This window comes from Mastigoproctus giganteus, chromosome 7, assembly GCF_048544385.1.
Source record: "Mastigoproctus giganteus isolate SK-2022 chromosome 7, ASM4854438v1, whole genome shotgun sequence".
Lineage (NCBI taxonomy): Eukaryota > Metazoa > Arthropoda > Arachnida > Uropygi > Thelyphonidae > Mastigoproctus > Mastigoproctus giganteus.
This window is the reverse complement of record NC_143581.1, coordinates 98420489-98441234: the sequence shown is the minus strand read 5'-3', so window position 1 is coordinate 98441234 and position 20746 is coordinate 98420489. Positions and strand designations below refer to the sequence as shown.

Genomic DNA, 20746 nt, shown 5'->3' with positions numbered 1-20746 from the left:
ATAGAAACAATAAAAACAATTTGCACTTTCTGGTTTATTGGGTTTTTCTGTTTAGTGTAATCTATTATAAATGGGCAGTAAACTATCTTATTGCATTTGTGATAATACTGATAACTAGATTTTGTGGGTTTTTATGTTACGGTATTATGGTGAAATGAGTTGCCCTTCACTGAAATCTTCAATCATTATGAAAAGCAATAAATAAATTTTCAGAATCTTCTCTTCATTCCTACTTTACTTATTACAATGGTGAAGGAAAGGGACCAACGGAAAGTGCAAGTGCTGGCAGTGCTAGGAAACAAAACAAAATTGATTCAGAAATGAAGATAATTAATTAAGAAGTACAAAGCAGGACAAAGTTTGTCACCTAATTGCACCGGAATTAGGTCTCAATGCTTCAACAGTGACTACTATTTTAAGGGACAGTGCGCGTATAAAAGAACATGTTAAAGGATCAACGCATTTAAGATCAGCAGTGATCACAAAACAGCATTCAGGTGCTATATCGAAGATGGAAAAGCTATTAATAATATGGATGGAAAATCCGATTCAGAAGCAAGTGTCCCTGAATTCGATGGCCATTAAGCAAAAGCAAGAAGTACAGTAGAACCCGGATAAGAAATTCCCACATAAGAAGTTTTCCCTGTACTAGGTTTGGTTTCTTAAGTCCCAATTTCAACTCTATATGTTGTGATGTATTTCAACTCTATATGCTGTGACTTTTTTACCCAGGAAACGTCTTACTGCGTAAGATGTTTCCTGGGTAAAACGTTTTCCCATAAAAATTTTGTGACAATAGAATTACACAGTGTATTATTATAATGGCATTTTCCACTTGATATGTTTTATTAAATATAGAAATTATTTATTTTAATATTAAAAAATATTAAACAATATGGTAATCGAACAAGTTAATGCCAACCATCATTTTAGTTCAGTTCATAGTAAACCAGCCGAATTAGGTGAAATGGCATCATTTTTGATATTCATGTATCTCATATTGTGGATGCCTTCACAAGTTGCCCTGATATCGCACTACCTCCAATAAATAACGCTTCGCCAATGGAGAAAACTAACTTAAGTTATTCTCGGAGGCAGTGAGGTTGTCGTATCCACCGAGAATCCACTAGCGAAGTAGTAAGTAGAGAAGGCATGTGATGGCAAGAAGCATATATAGCATCAGCCTTATCAAAAAAAAAAAAACATTTCACACATCCATTCCCTCTAAAAGTCCAGTTCCTCCTTGAATTCATTTAAGCTATCAACTTCCACAACAACAACAGATGGAAGATTGTTCCAGCAATCAACTACCTGCTGTCTAAAGGCAAATTTCCGCACATCTATTCTACAGCTTTTCTTTACTTGATTTGAATCTATGCCCCCCCCCTCAGGTTCTTAATCTGAGCAAGCTGAAGTATCCCATCAGCATTGAGCCTGCTCAAACCATTCAAGGCCTTATACACCTCAATCCGATCACCTCACAGATACCAAGTCTTCAGATGCTACAATTTGCAGAACTTAAGCCTCTCTTGGTAAGAGGATCCCTTCATTCCCCTCACCAATATTGTTGCTCTTCTCTGTACACGCTCAAGAAAATCTACATCCTTCCTAAAATGAGGCCTCCAGACCTGTACATAGTACTCAAGGCATGGCCTGACCATTGCCTTATACAAAGGGATAATCACCTCCTTTTCCCTACTAGCAAAATTCCTGTATTGCCTATTCGAGAATCCACTGTCGAAGCGTTGCTTATTTGAGGTAGTTCAATATCACAGCAACTTGTTGTGAAGGCATTCACAATATAAGATATAACAGAAACGATGGTATTTCACTTACTTCGGTGATTTACTACAAACTGAAATGATGCTTGGCACTAACTTGTTTTATTAGTGAATTTTCCAAAATGTTTATACTAAAAAGGTTTTAGCGCTTTCAGCGCTAAAATCTTTTTAGTATAAACATTTTGATATTATGGAAGTGACATATTGCAATTGTTTTCATCGATAATCGGATATGTACACCACATAAAGCGTTAAGTTCTGATGGTTGTGAACAGTTCTGAATTACTTAGTGGATTGTTCTCTGTCTTATTGTAATTGTGACCTTTTAAGGTATGTTGAAACTCCAACAGAGCTCATTTTTCCAACTTATAAGTTTATTGAACAGAATGTCAAGCAATTAGAAATCCTCAGTTTAAAAATGTTTCCCATAAAATTCTGAAATAGTACTTAAGTATGATCTTTAACTTATGTATGTGTATCTTTTCATTTTTATTTGTGAAGTTAATAATTCCTAACCTTAGGTCATTTTCCCTTCTAAGAAGTTTTCCCACGTAAGAAGTTCCAAACCTCAAGTCCCTTGGAAAACTTCTTATCCAGGTTCTACCATATTAAGACATGGTAGAACCCAGAAGTATGGCAAACCCCAAGCCAAGTTCATGGCAAGCAATGGTTGGTTTAATAGGTTCAAGCATGTGGTGAAGTCACCAGTGCCGATTCTGCAGCTGCAGAGAAATTTTGTGATGTGTTGGAAAAAACCCCTTCTAAATCTCCACAGCCCTCAACTTCCGCAGCGGCATGTTTATCAGCTGGAGCATTAATTCTGGCAACGATGCTTGAAAGGTAAAACTTGCTGACGTTATGCCTGTCTCCTCTCTCTTTTTGTAATTTTATAATTTTTCCTGCGAATGAGATAAAAAAATTGAATAAATAATTCTATTTACAAGTTCGTCAAATATTTCTTTTTTGCTTCAATCAAATTTGTGAGTACTGCCTAAGTATTTAGGGAAATTCCGAATTAATTAACTTCTGGATATACAGTTGCCCAATTTCGTGGTCCCACACTCTTACAATGCTCTCCTGCAGCTGAATCTTACTTGTTGGCTTCTTCTGAGCAATTTTAGACGACATTATATACCAGCAATTTTCACTAGGGTTCAAAATCTGACTTTTTCCGGGCCAGTCCAACACTGTAATACCAGCATTTCTGAGGTATAACTGCACCTTAAGGGAGAAAAACAAGGGAAAATATTGGTGTATGTATGTTTTAAGCCTTGTGAGACAATAAGACAAACTCATCATTAAATCTTACCAATTTTGCTGTGTGGCAAGGTGCTGAGTCCTGTTGAAAAATGCAGTTTTGGATGTCTGTGTGACGATCTCTAATAACAGGTTTCAGGCACTCCTCCAATTTAGCAGTGTAGGTTTCTGCATTCACCATTCTGTTAATAAACCTAATTTGCCACACCCCTTTGCTTGTTATGCATCTCCAGACCATCTGACTGGCGGGGAACTTTACAGTCAGCATTATGCTGTCAAGATGGTATGCCTCCGATCTTCGTCTTCAGACACATCGCTTCCCATCTGAGCCATGCAGGTTGAATTTCGATTCATCAGAAAAGATGATGGCGTCCCATTGCTCTGCATTCACCATTCTGTTAATAAACCTAATTTGCCGCACCCCTTTGCTTGTTATGCATCTCCAGACCATCTGACTGGCGGGGAACTTTACAGTCAGCATTATGCAGTCAAGATGGTATGCCTCCGATCTTCGTCTTCAGACATATCGCTTCCCATCCGAGCCATGCAGGTTGAATTTTGATTCATCAGAAAAGATGACGGTGTCCCATTGCTCTTTTGTCCAAGAAACATGATTTTTAGCCCAAGCAAGTCGCTTCTTCCTCATTTGTTGAGTCAACAAAGACGCCTTTGTTGTTTGTTGAAGAAGCCCACATTCTGAAAGCCATCTTTGGATAGTTTGTGCACTTGTTTCAACACCAGAAGCCATCTCAAAGTCCAGTTTTAGATCAGGAGCACTAGTATGGCGATTACAGGCATAGCCATTTGAAATATCGATCTTGGGAAAGCGTAGTCTTACGGCCTGATCCAGGTCTTCTCTTCACATCACCGGTTTCACGCTTTAATTTCAGCACCCGGGATACTGTTGACTGGTGGCAGCCTATTTTATCAGTGATAACACGTGTAGAAAGCCCTTCCTGGGACAGAGCAACAGCTATACTTTTTTTTCTTGGTGTCAACTGAACATATGGAGCCATGCTTACACCTCCACAAAATAGGATACTAATGAGCATATATACCCTTCCAGTGCCTTATTTATAGAAACAGCTGATGCAATACCTTGCAATTACTGTCTGATGCAATAGAAGCATTATCTGACACAATACCTTTGCTTTGCGACAAACAAAATGACTGTAATCAAACAATATCTTACAAGTTTCACTTCAAATGTTACTTTTTTTAAGGTGATGCAGTTTTTTTCTCCGCCACTGTACTGTTAGGAGTACAGTAAACAAATTTGATGAACTTGAAGTATGTGGTTCAGTCATCAAATGCAGAACATTGTAGGGTACTGGAGCCATAATGTCACTCAGACATATCTGATAAAGAAATTTGAATATGGTAAGTACAATGTATACAGAAAGGACAAATAGGACAGGAGAGGGGGAGAGTTATGCTCTTGGGAAAAAGAAAACCATAGGACCTAAGGCAGTGCACTCAGTTGACACGGGTGGCCAGTATAAGGCTGAATCAGTCTAATGCAGTGATATTCAAACTGGGTTCTGTGAGACATTTTCTAGGGTTCCATGAGAAATTTTCTGAAGTTTCACAAAAATTATAATTTTCGTTTTTTTTATAATTATATTATTTTAAAAATTTATTAAAATAGCACTTACACTTGAGAAAAAAATGGAACATATCGTAACAGTAAAAATTTTCACAACATAATTTTAAAGAGCTATTCATTTTCTATATAAATTACGTATTACCAGGCCCCCTTAATCGGAAGCACTCTATTACTGCTTACTGTGACTTCGGCTGTATTAACAAGCAACTGTAGAAATATTGTGCATTCTTCATTCCAGTTGAGTATTATTATTGATTTTCTGATACATACAGACAAGTCATTTATGTACTTAAAAACATGTATTAACTGAGTAGGATTCCACAGAAATAATATTTAGAGACAAATGTTCCATAGATATTGAAAGTTTGAAGACCACTGGTCTAGCATAACGTAAGTACCGGAAAAATTAAAATAAGATTAGGAGTCTGTTATAGGATTGTTATTTTTGGTTTTTAGGAGCATTAGCAACTAAGGCCATATTGCTCCGGGGATATGCGGTGGTCATTCACTGACCTCTCCGCATCCTCCGTATTTGGTGGCTCACAAACTTGAACTCCTGTCTAATCAAGAAGCATGCGCTACGCACTGCTGCTCCTGCCCACCTGGCTACAGAGGAGCCCATCTGTCTGTTATAGGACAAATGACAGTGATGACATTTGATGAAGATAACAGACAACAAATAGAGTGGGCTAGTAAATCAGAATGTCTTATAATGGGAGATACTGACTAAAAATTGTGTGCTTATGAGTTTGTCAGCACACAATAGCAGAACTTTTCTGTATTTATGGATGACTGCTTTCACACCAGTTACATGTTAGGGGCAAAAAGAGAAAGCAAACATTGCATCTGATTATCACCAGTGACTCTTCATGCAGTAAGAATCTCCAGATAAAGGAACCACTAAGTAGCACTAAACAAAATATAGTGATGTTAGAATTACTTAGATGTAACTGTCAAGGGTAAAGGGAAAGGATTTTACTTTTGTAAACATGACTACAATGATCGGAGATGGGTCCACATCAATTTTATGCATAACAATTCAATGTATAACATTAAGTTTGGTGTACGAGTCATATTTGCAAAGAAATGTAGCAAAAAAGATGGTACTTCTCTTTGTCTACTTATTGCTACTTGCAAATATAGAATTTCATGAAACTCCATCCACTAGGAGTAGTTATTACAGGTGGATGAATGGATGGGTATGGTGAAGACAAGAGATGCATTACACATATATGCTATCATGCCTAAAAATGTTATAAAAATTACATGTAGACAGATTTGTAGTTTTAATGCATTTAAAGGACTTTTTTTCTTTTTTTTTTAGTGAATATTGCACAAATTATTTCAAAATGCTTTATATATCTGCAGATAGAGGAACCACTAGGTGGCAGTGATCACAGTCTGCTAAAGTGGGATTTACTCAAAGCGGTAACTACCATCAGGAGAAAAGGGATGGGTTATTGCTTTCGTAAAGGCGACTACGATGGTCTCAGACAGTATTTAAATTCTATACAGTGGGACAAACTGATGTTACCAACAGCAAATTCAAAATGGGAAGCATTCAAAGAACTTATCTTGGAAGCTACTAGGCTTTACATACCAATTAAGAAATATTTTTCAAGGTTTAGGCCTAAATGGATGTCAGATGAACTAATGTGACATATGGCAGAGAAGAAAAATACATGGGATACATATAAATTAACAAGTGACACAGATGCCTATGATAGATAAGTTGATCCGTAACCAAGTTACAAAGGAGGTTAGGCAGGCGAAGGCAGATTACGTGAAATTTTTGGCGAGGGATGCAAAGAAAAACAGCAAAGAGTTCTTTACTTATGTAAACTCTAGAAGGAAGGGGATGAATCAGATTGGTCCACTTGATATCGATGGTTCAACTGTTGAGCATCCTGCTCAGGTAGCTAACAAACTAAAAGAATATTTTGCATCAACATTCACACACGAGGAGTTATTCAGTGAGGAGAATGCCAGAGGTGTATTCAACTCTGGCAGTAAGCTAGATGATTTTGTAATAACTGAGAGGAAAGTGGAGGAGAAATTCTTGAGGATAAACATAAAAAAGGCACCTGGGGTGGATGGGATCTATCCAGTTATATTAAAGGCAGCAGCAAAGGAAGTCAGCAAACCCTTAGCCATAATTATGAGAGCTTCTCTGGACTCAGGTGAGGTACCCCCATAGACTGGAGATGTGCAAATGTGACCCCAATTCACAAAGGAGGATCAAAGACTGACACAAGTAATTATAGACCTGTGAGTTTAACTTCTGTTCCAGGAAAATTAATGGACGCACTGGTTAAAGAAGCACTGCAGGATCACCTAGACAAGACTTCAGTTATAGCTCGGACACAGCATGGTTTTGATAAGGGAAAGTCTTGTCTGACCAATTTGATTGGATACTATGATGCAGTCACAAAATAACTGGATGCAGGGAATAACTTTGATATTATATACTTGGAAGACTGCTGCACAAATTGGAGCAGTGTGGCATTGGAGGCAAACTGCTGCTATGGATAAAGGGATGGTTGAAGGGGGAGAAGACAGAGAGTGGTAATCAATGGACACTGCTCATCGTGGACTAATGTTATTAGTGGAGTTCCTCGGGATTCAGTGTTGGATCCATTGTTGTTTTCTGTATTTATAAATGATATTGATGGTGGTATAACAAGCTTAATGTCCAAGTTTGCAGATGATACAAAGGTTGGCAGAGTTGTTAAGGACACCACTGACGCTATGCTACTGCAACGGGATCTGGAAAGGTTGAGCAGATGGGCTGAGAGGTGGTAAATGAAGTTTCACATTGACAAATGTAAAATACTACATATGAGAAACAGTAACCCCAGAGTAACGTATCAACTCTGTGGTACTACACTGACAGTGGTAGAGAATGAAAAGGACCTGGGGGTAATTGTGCAGGCAGATATGAAGTTCTCTGAGCAGTGCAGATGGGCTGCAAGAGTAGCTCATGGTGTCTTGTCAATGATATACAGAAATTTTTCTAGCAGGGATAAGGAAGTGATTATTCCCTTGTATAAGGCAATGGTCAGGCCACACCTTGAGTACTGTTTGTTTGTTGTTGGGTTTTATTGGCGCATTAGCAACTAAGGCTATAATGCGCCAAAACCTGGTCCTTGAGTACTGTATACAGGTCTGGAGGCCTCATTTCAAGAAAGATGTAGAGCTGCTGGAACGAGTACAGAGAAGGGCAACAAGATTAGTGAATGTAACAAAGGGTTGCTCTTACGAAGAAAGGCTTAAGTTTTGCAAATTACAGTCTGGAGAGTAGGCACCGACGAGGTGATCTGACAGAGGTGTATAAATCCTTGAATGGTTTGAGTATGCTCAATGCCGATGGGATTGTTCCTCTTGCTCAGAATAATCGCCTGAGAGGGTATAAATTCTAATTGAGGAAAGACAGATGCAGGATAGATGGGCAGAAATTTGCCTTTAGCCAGCGGGTAGTTGATTGGTGGAACAAACTTCCATCCCTTGTTGTGGAAGTTGATAGCCTAAATAAATTTAAGGCTCAGCTGGACAGGTATTTCGAACGAACGGAGGGATGAAATGGGAGTGGTTTTTTTTTTTTTTTTTTTTGGCTGATGCTGCATAAGCTTGCTTTCTTGCATCATATGCCTCTATTAATGCTAATGCTAATATATTAAAAAATACGACTCTTAGTTTGATGAATGTAAACAGAAAATGTTATACTGTTACTGCGTACAGATAGGCAACATTTTTTCTCTACGTTTATTCGAAAACACTAAGTTTGAGATAAGCATAAAAGAAACCTAAGCAAAGCTAATACTGAAACGAAACAAATAATAAGGAAAACTAATACTAACATTTAACATTTACTATTATGGTTAAAATGAAATTTTAAAAAATATAATGCATTAATTGCTTGGTCAGAAAGCCTGGACCTTTGCTTAGTTACAAAGAAGCCTGAAGTAGAAAAATTTCTTTCATTTTGGGTTGAAGTAGGTCTCACCGTTAGCAGTGCATTTAATAAAATTTTTAGATTCGGTGTCAACATACAAGCCGCTTCACATAAATTCATATCACTTCTTAATGATGAAAATACCTTATTTTATTGGATTGGCTCTGGTTTTGCCGTTGAAATGGATATATCTCTCAAACTCAGTTTTTAGATCCACTTCTAATCACCTGGGTTCTGAATTTTCCATTTCTTTGTTCATATTGTTTTCTGTTTCAAACTCTTCTATTGAAGTTCACTGTTCTTTGAAAATTCATTTCATTATCGATTTTGCAGATCGCATAATTTCATTTTTATTTGCCATAACAAAAAAATCATTATTAACATAATTTAATTTATTTGGATTGCTTAAATATCAAATAGGGATACTAAGACATTATCTCTACATTTAAAAAGCTGCTATTTAATTTCCTTTAAAAGCTTATTAATTAAAATAGAATTTTGTTTTTCCAAATTACAAAAGAAGAATCTAAAAATTCCTTCACTTGTTTGTAGATTTGTGTTATGATTACTTAATGCTTCTACTGTGAGTCGCACGGGTTTTAAATAGTTTAATATATCTTCAGCGTTTTTGGATATCCGGCCTTCCATAGATAAGAGAGCTTTATTCATATAAAGCAATTCAGTCAAAGTTAACACTTAACTGTGACTTCCTGCTGTGCATGCACTGACTCACACAGAAGGGTCTGGAATTATGATTAATTTAGAAAATACACAATTATTTTAACCTGGAATTATCGCTGTTCTCGTGGCAAAAGTGCAGTATTTTTCTGAATGGACGAGAATATAGATCACAAAATTAGATAAAGAAAATTAAATGGTTATTTGCAACTATATTTAAATAAAAATTAAGCATTTTAAAATAAATTATTTAACAGTCTGTATATTACAAAAACAAAAATCAAGTCTCAATTTCTCGGGAAATGTTTTTGGTTTTCCCGAAAATCGGGAATTTTAAAGTTATGATTTTTTTGCGAGAATTCTTGGGAAGAAACCCTGTTCATCATACTAAGATTTTTGGGGAAATAAGCTTAAATATGAATGCAAGAAATGAAGTTTCAGGGACATCTCATTTCTTTATATGCATTAAGCAGTTTCTGAAATCCATCTTTGTACGTGGGAGACCTGCATCTCCATCTTTGTATGAGTGTTCCAAAAAGTTGCCACAAAAACCACTTGAAAACTTGCCATGCTTTTGGTTCTAATAAATTGTGACATTTTTTAAAGTGTCCCTCCTTCAGAATCTCTCTGATTTGAAGCCCACAAAGATTTTCTCTTTTTTACTTTGTTTTTAGAAATTTCTCACGTAAATAATGAAATCCTCTAGAATTCATCTTATCCCATCACTTTCACAAAATTCTTCATTGTATTCACTAATGGAACAAACTGAACACTGCTCATATATGGCTTCTTTGAGCGCAGTAATATCTGATGTAGAGGTCTGCAGTAGAACAGCTGTCCCTACAGGCATAGTAAACAATATTTTGTGCACTCTCCTTGCATGCTCAATAACATATCAATATTTTTAGCATTTTTATCATTAGTCGAGGCATTTGATACAAGCAAGCATATACAGCACCAGCCAAAAAAAACATTCCCATTTCACCCATCCATTCGCTCCAAAGGTTTGTCTAGTTCTGCCTTGAATTTATTTAAACTGCCAACTTCTACAATGACATATGGAAGTTTGTTCCAGCAATCAACCACCTGCTGGCTAAAGACAAACTTCTGCACATATATTCTACAATTCTTTCCTCAATTTGAATTTATGTTTCCTTAGGTAATTAATCTGGGCAAGAGGAAGAATCCCATCAGAATTGAGCTTCCTCAAACCACTCAATACCTTATACACCTCAATGAGATCACCTCACAGGTGCCTAGTCTCAGATGTAATTTGTAAATCATAAGCCTTTCTTCGTAAGAACAACCCTTTGTTCATTCACTAATCTTGTTGCCCTTCTCTGTACTCATTCCAGCAGCTCTACATCCTCCCTAAAATGAGGCCTCCAGACCTGTATACAGTACTCAAGGTGTGGCTTGACCATTGCCTTATACAAGGGAATAATCACCTCCTTGTCCCTGCTAGAAAAATTCCTGTATATCATTGACAAGACACCATGAGCAACTCTTGCAGCCTGTCTGCATTGCTCAGAGAACTTCATATCTGCCTGCACAATTACCCCCAGGTCCTTTTCATTCTCTACCACCCCGGGTGTAGTACCACACAGTTGATACGTTATTCTGGGGTTACTGCTACCCATATGCAGTACTTTACATTTGTCAATGTTAAACTTCAGTTGCTATCTCTCAACCCACCTGCTCAACTTTTCTAATCCTGTTGCAGTAGCGTCAATAACAACCCTGTCAGCCTTCGTATCGTCTGCCAATTTGGACATTAAGCCTAATATACCTTCATTAATATCGTTAATAAATAAAGAAAACAACAATAGACCCAACATTGAACCCTGTGGGACTCAACTAATAACATTAGTCCATGAAGAGCAGTGTCCATTGATTACCACTCTGTCTTCTCCCACTCGACCATCTCTTTATCCCTAGCAGCAACTTGTCCTTAATGCCACAATGCAGCAATTTGTACAGCAGTCTTCCATGTGCAACAGTATCAAAAGCTTTCCTAAGATCCAAGTATACTGATATTAATCAAAATTATTCTTTGCATCTAGTTCCTTTGTGACCACATCATAGTATCCAATCAAATTGGTCAGACAAGACTTCTCCTTAAAAACCCATGCTGTGTCCGAACTACAACTGAAGTCTTGTCTAGATGATCCTGCAGTGCTTCTTTAACCAGTGCCTCTGTTAATTTCCCCAGAACAGAAGTTAAACTACCAGGTCTGTAATTACTTGTATCACCCTTTGATTCTCTTTTATGAATTGGGGTCACATTTGTACATCTGTAGTCCGTGGGTACTTCTCCCGAGTACAAGGAAGCTCCCATAATTATGGCTAAGGGTTTGCTTACTTCCTTTGCTGCCTCTTTAATATAACTGGATAGATCCCATCCACCCCAGGTGCCTTTCTTATGTTTATCTTCAACAATTTCTGCTCAACTTTGCTCTCAGTTATTACAAAATCACTAAGCTCCCTGTTACAGTTTGATAAACTTCTGCCATTCCCCTACCTGAATAAATCCTCATGTAAACATTGATGCAAAATACTCATTCAGTTTGTTAGCTACCTGAGCAGGCAAGTTGAACCATTGATATCAAGTGAACCAATCTGATTCATCTCCTGCCTTCTAGAATTTACATAAGTAAAGAACTCTTTGCCTTTTTTTTTTTTCTTTTTGCTTTCTCTTCTGCATTAACTGGGATTTGCTTTCTCCATTAGCTGCGATATTATGTGAAGGTGATCCATAGTTGAGAATCGTGTCCTAAAGCCAGCTTGCTCTTTCAGTTGATTCTCATCAACTGAAAGAGCAAGCTGTTTGTAATGACCCTTGTGAACAATTTGTAGATGTGGGAAAACAAGCTAATTGGTCTATAATTTACAATTTCTGAATTATCTCCTTCCTTATGCAGCAAAATTATGATTGCTTAATTCCACTCCTTAGGTGTCACGCTTTTTCTAATGTATTTTGTGAAGAGCCTTGCCAGTTTCTGTGGCATGCCACTTCCAATTTTAACAACTCTACAGTAACTTCATCTTCACCCATGGCTTTCTGATTCTTCATTTAATTCAATGCATGTTCTATCTCATCAGGAAGGATATCGGGTATGTCATATGTGTTACTAATTTGTGATCCATCTTCCCCACTGCTTGTATCATTTCCTTGCTTCTTATATAATTCTTTACAGTAGTCTACTGCTATTTATAAGTACATCATCACTATTCTTCAGATTCAGTATCATTTATCTTTCTGTATTATTGCTCATGACTGCCGATTTAAGTCCTTTATTTTCCCTTAATGCTTGTTCTACTTTTCTTGTGTTAAATCTTTTGATGTCCTCTCTGAGTCTCTTTCTAATGGCTTTGCATAACTCAGTATACTCAATTTTGTCTTTGGCAGTATGTATCTTGCTCTTCATTTGGCATCTTCAGTTCATCATGACAAGTGTTTCTTTGTCCTGAAAGGTCTTCAGAAGCTCAAACTTGTTCTTAAGTTAAACTGTGAATTAAGCAGTTGACACCAACCATGTTAAAGCATGTTGAATTATTTTCCGGGTCTAACTGAGCACATAGCGCGTGTGTTACGGAATTGCCAGACACGCTGTGTGCAGCTTCCAGGGCATAGGTTGCACACAGTTATGTCTCAGGTAAAAGACCCCATACCAAGAGAATCTATAAGTGGGGTCATTTATAGCATTAAATGCCCGGATTGTGGGGAATGTTATGTCAGTGAGACAAAACGGCGTTTTAAGGATTGTCTGGAGGGAGCATATGAGTGCGATAAGGAAAGCAGACTATGGAAAATCTGCTGTGGTGGAGCTGTTATTTTTATTTGATTTTTTTAAAGCTTTCCTGAAATCCAAATATATGATATAAAAATTATTTTTTGCATCCAGTTCCTTTGTAACCACATCATAATATCTAATCAAATTTTTCAGACAAGACTTTCCCTTAACAAACTCATGCTGTGTCTGAATTATTGCTGCAGTCTTGTCTAGATGATCCTGCAATGCATCTTTAACCAGTGACTTCATTATTTTGCCCGGAACAGAAGTTAAACTAACTGGTCTGTAATTACTTGTGTCACCCTTCGATCCCCCTTTGTGAATTGGGGATACATTTGCACATCTCCAGTCCATGGGGACCTCCCCTGAGTCCAAAGATGCTCTCATAATTATGGCTAAAGGTTTTCTTACTTCCTTTGCAGCCTCCTTTAATATAACTGGATAGATCCCATCCACCCAAAGTGCCTTTCTTATATTTAACTTCAACAATTTCTCCTCCACTTTGCTCTGTTATTACAAAATCATTAAGCACCCTGCTACAATTTGATGACCTTCTAGCATTTTCAAACCTTAACTGCTCATGTGTGAATGTAGATGCAAAATACTCATCAGTTTGTTTGCTCTCTGAGCAGGATCATCAACAGTCAAAACAGCAATATCAGGTGGACAAATCAGATTCATTTCCTTCCTTTCAGAGTTTATATAAGTAAAGAAATCCTTGCTGTTTTTCTTAGCATCCTTTGTCAAAGATTTCTCGTAATCTACCTTCGCCTGCCTAATCTCCTTTGTGACTTGATTACAGACTAGCTTATATCTGCCATAGTCCTCTGTGTCGCCTGATAATTTGTATGCATCCCATGCATTTTTCTTCTCTGCCATGAGTCTCATTAGTTCATTTGACAACCATTTAGGCCTAAACCTTGAAAAATATTTCTTAATAGGTATGAAATTTTTAGTAGCTTCCATGATTAATTCCTTGAATGCTTTCCACTTAGAATTTGCTGTTAGTAATATCATCAGTTGATCCCACTGTACAGAATTTAAAAACTGTCTGAGATCACTGTAGTCACCTTAACGGAAGCAAAAACCCTTTCCTTTACCCCTGATGGTAATTATATCTTTAAGTAAATCCCACATCAGTACACTGTGATCACTGCTACCTAATGGTTCCTTTATCTGCAAATTCTTAATACTCGAATGATTACTGCTGATAACCAGATCAAGAGTATTACCCTCTCTGGTTGCCTCTCAAACATGCTGCTGCAGAAAACAATCTTCCAATAAATCCACAAAAGTCTTACTAGTGTGCGAGTGACGAACCCACAAGTTCCAGTCAATATCTGGGAAGTTAAAATCCCCCATTATAAGACATTCTGATTTACTAGCCCACTCTATTTCTCTGTACAATTGTTCATTGTACTCATTCCAGTCATAAGGCCTCTAGCACACTCCTACTCTTATTTTTGCTTTTGCAGTGCTTATGTCACACCAAACTGACTCAACAGTGCACTTTTCATCTATATAAACTGGATGCACTTCCTTTGATTTTATGTTTTTCTTAATTAACAGCATAACACCTCCTCCCTGCCTATCCTTTCTGTACACATTGTACTCTCCAAATTCCAATTCTGCATTCCTAATATCTATATGACACGTCTCTGATATCCCAACAATATCCACCTCTGATGTCTTGACAAACACTTCAAAGTTATTTACTACACTTCTAGCATTGGTATACATTCACCTATTCTTATTCTTAGTTACCCTAACACATCCCATATACCCACCTGTTTTGCAATGACTGTCATCAGTCCCTGAAACCCCCAGCACCCCTCGCTCAAGACCGCTGCTTGAGAAGTAGTGCAAGAAACACCATCACCTCTGCCTGCGGCTACTTTTAACCTTTTAGTCTGTGAATCCCCCCCAAGCTAGCAGTTTTCTGACCCACCTAACACTGCCTCGATAGCATCAGCAAATATTCTTACACCCTTTCTATTTAAGTGTATCCCATCCCTGTAGGAGCAGTCTCTTCTGTTAACAAGCACAGACCACGCTGAAAAAAATTTTACCCCTTGAGCCTTGCACATTCCCTCCAGGGCTGAATTGATTGACAAGGCTCTCATCATGTACTCGCTCCTATTGTGTCTGGGCAGAATTGCAGACACATTCAAATTTAACCCTAACTCACGGCTTTTTTGCAATATGCATAGATTTCACAAAATGTCAAATATATCTTAACATATCATCTCCTCCACCAATTATATTCATTTTTTCTCTTCTTTTATATTCTTGTGCATTCTGCAGTGTACAGCATAGTAAAAAAGTCTCTTGGAAATGAAATCACTGCATATCTGCATGTTATCCTCTGCACTGAATACTATTTTTAGCTCACAATCATTAGCCATAGTTGAGTAATCTTTTGCTTTAGAATTCTACAAAATGCATTGTCGTGTGGTGTCAACTCAGGGCTTTGTGGTGGCCATGCTCTGATCCTCATCCAATCCACCATGGTTGTATTACTGAAATATTCTCAAACTGGGAGAGCATAATGAACCATCTTGCTGCAGGATGTATGCCAACTCAAAAGTTCTCTCTGAAGAAAACATGGAATGAACCATGTTCGAAACATGTTCAGATATGTTATATGGTTGATACCTTTATCAAAAAAGTAGGGACCGAAATGATCTGTTGAAACTACTCGCATCATAAGATGTGGGTGGGTCTGCATGTATTCCTCATAATAACGGGATTTTCCTTGAACCAAAAATAAATATTCCTAATTCAATTGATAAGATAAACTGCACGCGCACACACACACACACAAGACCTGCTAAAAAAGCATTCCTCCTTGAATAACTGTAGGAAACTACCAACTTCCACAACACTAATGGTATTTTGTTCCAACAATCAATGACTATGGCTGAAAGCAAATTTTCACAAATCTATTCTTTAGCCATCCTTTTTCAATTTAAGTTAGTCCCCTTGTATGTGTTATTCAAAAAAGAGTAGGAATACCATCAAGTTTACTCAATCAATTTGAAACATTAAACAGTTCATCAGGTCTCCTTGCAAGCCTAGTTTCTAAGTGCTGCAATTTACAGAACTGAAGTATTTTGTGGTAAGAGAACCAGTATGTCCTTTGACTAACTTGATTGCTTTTCTCTCCACCTATTACAAGAGATCCACATCTTTCTTAAAATGATGATTCCAGACCTGTATACATTACTCGAATGTATCCTAACCATTGCAATACACAATTTGATAATCATCTCCTTGTCTCTTCTACCAAAGTTCTTGTATATCACTGATGCATTAGTAGAGGCATATGAGGCAAGAAAGCAAGCTTATGCAGCATCAACCAAAAAAAAATCCTTCCCATTTCACCCAGCCATTCACTCCAAACACTGTCTAGTTCCGCCTTGAATTTATTTAAGCTGTCAACTTCCACGTTAGATAGACGTTTGTTCCAGCAATTAGCCACCTGCTGGCTAAAGGCAAATTTCCACACATATATTCTATAACTGTCTTTCCTCAATTTCAATCTATGCTCTCTCAGGTGCATAATCTGAGCAAGAGGAACCTCCAGGGGCTCACATCTGGTATGGGCTTGCACACACAGGGTCCTAAGCTGGATATCATCATTCTTCTCTTTCTTGGTGATTCCTTCCACTTCTGACTCTTGTTTTCTCTCTCTCAGGGTAATTCAGAAATATTCTTTTTTTTTTTTTTTTGGCTGGTTCAGCATAAGCCTCAGGTCTCCTTGCACCACAGGGCTAATAATAATAAGAATCCCATCAGCACTGAGCCCGCTCAAACCATTCAAGTCTTTATACACCTCAATCAGATCACCTCGCAGGTGCCTATTCTCCACCTGCTGAAATTTGCAGAACTTTCTTCGTAAGAGCAATCCTTTGTTCCACTCACCAATCTTGTTGCCGTTCTCTGTACTAGTTCCAGCAGCTCTACATCTTTCCTAAAATGAGGCCTCCAGACCTGTATGAGGTACTCAAGGTGTGCCTGACCATTAACAAAGGATTAATCACCTCTTTATCCCTGCTAGCAAAATTCCTGTATATCATTGACAAGACCCCATGAGCTTCACATCTGACTGCACAATTACCCCCACGTATTTTTCATGCTCCACTACCCTGAGTGTAGTACCACACATTTGGTACGTTTCTCTGGGGTTACTAATACCCATAGGCTAAACTTTGGTTGCCACCTCTTAGCCCATCTGCTCAACTTTTCTGGATCCTGTTGCAGCAGCATACTGTCATTAACAACCCTGCCAACCTTTGTGCCATCTGCAAACTTAAACATTAAGCCTGATATATCTTCATCAACATCATTGATAAATATACAAAACAGTGATGGGCTGAACACCGAACCCTGGGGGACCCCACTAATAACATTAGTTCATGAGAAGCAGTGTCCATTGATTACCACTCTCTATCCTCTCCCACTCAACCATCCCTTTATCCATAGCAGCAACTTTCCCTTAATGCCACACTGCTCCAATTAGTGCAGCAGTCTTCCAGGTGCAACAGTATCAAAAGCTTTCCTAAAATCCAAGTTTATGATATCAAAATTATTTTTTCATCCTGTTCCTTTGTGACCACATCATAGTATCCAATCAAATTGGTCAGACAAGCCTTCCCCTTAACAAACCCATGCTGTGTCTGAATTATTACTGCAGTTTGTCTAGATGATCTTGCAATGCTTCTTTAACCGATGACTTCATTTTTTTCCCTTAAATAGAAATTAAACTAACAGGTATGTAACTACTCGCGTCACCCTTTGATCCCCTTTTGTGAATTGAAAATACATTTGCACATCTCCAGTCCGTGGGGACATCCCCCGAGTCCAACGATGCTCTCATAATTATGGCTATGGGCTTGCTTACTTCCTTATCCCCTCCTTTAATTTAACTAGGTAGAGCCCATTCACTCCAGGTGCCTTTGTTATGTTTAGCTTCAACAATTTTGCCTCCACTTTTACAAAATCATTTAGCTCCCTGTTAGAGTCTGATAAGCTTCTGGCCTCCACTTCCCTACAGAATTCCTCACGTGTGAATGTAGATGCAAAATACTCATTCACTTTGTCAGCTACCTTGCAGAACCATCAACAATCGAACCATCGATATAAAGTGGACCAATCCAATTCATCCCCTTCCCCCTAGAATTTACATAAGTAATTGCTATTTTTCTTTGCATCCTTTGATAAAGATTTCAAAGATATCTCTTATATCAGTGAATTAACAATTTTTACAATACCATGTTTAAATGGTTTCAACCCTAACTCTGTTTTCATTAATTTTCTACAACATTCAGTGCAATTCTGAAGCAAAACTTCCATCTTGAAAATGATGCTTCAATCCCCATAATCTTTGTGTGATGCTGGACCCAGAATGTTTGCCATTAAGGATACTCTATTGAAAAGTCATTTTCTTCCATGTCTGCACTATTTCACGTGAAAGTGCAAGCTTATTAAACCTCTGCAAAAATTTTCTTCTTATACCTTCATCACTTTGTTCTCGTATTCTGTAATGATGTATCTAAACCCCAGGGGTTCACATCTGGTGAGTATGGGCTTGGCACACACACAGGGTCCTGAGCTGGATATCATCATTCTTCTCTCTTTCTTGGTGATTCCTTTCTACTTCTTTTTCTTTCTTTCTTTCTTTCCCTCTCTCTCTCTCTCTCCCAGGGTAACTCGGGAATTTTTTTTTTGTTTGGTGCAGCATAAGACTCAGGCTTCCTTGCACCATAAGGCTAATAATAATAATAATAAATACTAGCAATGCCTATCTTTCTTCTGTCATGCAATCACTTGTGTCTGTTGTATTGAACCACTGAGAATGCATAAACATATTAAAAAAATTAAAATAAACATATAAAAGTATAGTTTAAAAATGGAATAATTCATACCAAGGGACTTTGCATTCACATTCATATTTCATTGAATTATAAGGAAATGAAGCACTACCCTGGATAAAATCAAAAAAGTTCCTTTATTTCTTGGTGAGAATAATTACAGACACTGTTCTTGTTTTGTGGTATTTTCTTTATTACTTCATCGTCTAGGTTGCTATCTCCACATTGCCTGCTCTCACACATACGGTTCTGATCTTTCTGTATCATCGGGAACTAATTTCCTTGTCTCCAAAATAACATCATCTCGCACACGTCAAATTCTGACACTTGGAAAGAAAATACCACGAAACATCCCAGCAGGTAATTATTCCTAACAAAAAATAAAATCAGACTTTGACTCTACGTAACGTAGTACTTCAACTGCTCATAATTCAGTTCTATCCCCAGGGGCTCACATCTGGTGAGTATGGGCTTGGCACACCCAGGGTCCTGAGCTGGATATCATCATTCTTCTCTTTCTTTGTGATTCCCTTCTACTTTTGACTCTCTCTCTCAGGGTAACTCAGGAATTTTTTTTTTTTTTTTTTTTTCCTGGTGCAGCATAAGCCTCAAGCTTCCTTGCACCATATGGCTATTAATAACAATAATAATGATGCAATTCTAATGCATCATAGTCTGATTTTTTAACATTTATTACAGCAAGGCAGTCACATTTTATTTTTGCATAAGCCGAATATACAAATAAAAGGTACAACAATTTTTCATTCGCACTCCACTACGGCCCCAAGCAGTTCTCATCCCCATCTAACTGCATTATTGTAGCTGAGGAAAAACAACAATGTCCTATGCGGCAATATACTGGAACATTGCGGAACGGAATCTAGATTTCGCAATGTTCACGTTGCATACGTCATCCTTGCATTTTATTCGAAACAAAGGTGTATTTAAATCGAATTCTAACTGTATTTGGCATCTCCCCCCACCTTAATACTTGTTTATATACACAGAAATGTAAAATCAAGAACAAGTTTATTTTTTCTTCTTTGTTTAGCCACAAAATAATTCAGGTACAGCCAACAGCATCATCGTAATCAGATGTAAAACTAAATGAACAAACTAACTTTACGTGAAAAGATACATGAAAGCAAAGTTAAACTTCCGATTACCACTCATGTTATTTATTCAATTGTGTAAACTTGTTGCCCAACCTTGGCAACTTAAACGATTCAGTTTAAATTAATGTACTCACTGCATTGCTCCGCAGGTAACCCAGCCTGAACTACAGGAAATAAACTGGTTTTACTAGGAAGCCATTTCTCTCTCGGTATGTGGTGAACAAATGAATAATATTCTAAGATAAACTGAGTCATCACACGTCATTCAACTTTGCAACGAAATAATGTTTAACTTCGCCAGTCATTTACTCCAGCGACATGTGACTGAATTCAAATTGCTCGGTCGGCTGCAACGTGTGAACCAGGGCTCCCACTCCTGGGTTTTTCCACCCAGATCTGGGTTTTTTGATTGTCATCTGGGTTGATAGGTTTTTTTCACAAAAATATCTCATTATCTGGGTTTTTTCGGTAATTTTTAATTTTAAGTCAAAATTTATTTTTATTTCTTGTAAATACAATACAATTTAATACATTTAATAACAGTTTACAATTTTCTTAATTTTATATTCTAATCATAATTTGTAATATCTCAAGTGCTTGTACAAAATACTACAAATGTAAAAGGATTTCAAAGTTTTCGCAGGGTTCTACACTATGAAATTACGCTTACATGTTCATACATATAAGCAT

At 37.5% G+C, this 20746-nt stretch overlaps 1 protein-coding gene across 1 annotated transcript in view; it reads right to left on the bottom strand.

Moving 5' to 3' along the window:
* The window catches only part of LOC150083102 (protein singed wings 2-like), a 52817-nt gene extending 32405 nt beyond the window's left edge, over positions 1-20412 (bottom strand). Inside the window, exon 1 of the mRNA XM_090377044.1 lies at positions 20191-20412. The gene's annotated coding sequence lies outside the window, so the exon portion shown is untranslated. The remainder of the gene's footprint in view (positions 1-20190) is intronic.
* Positions 20413-20746: the final 334 nt, after the last annotated feature.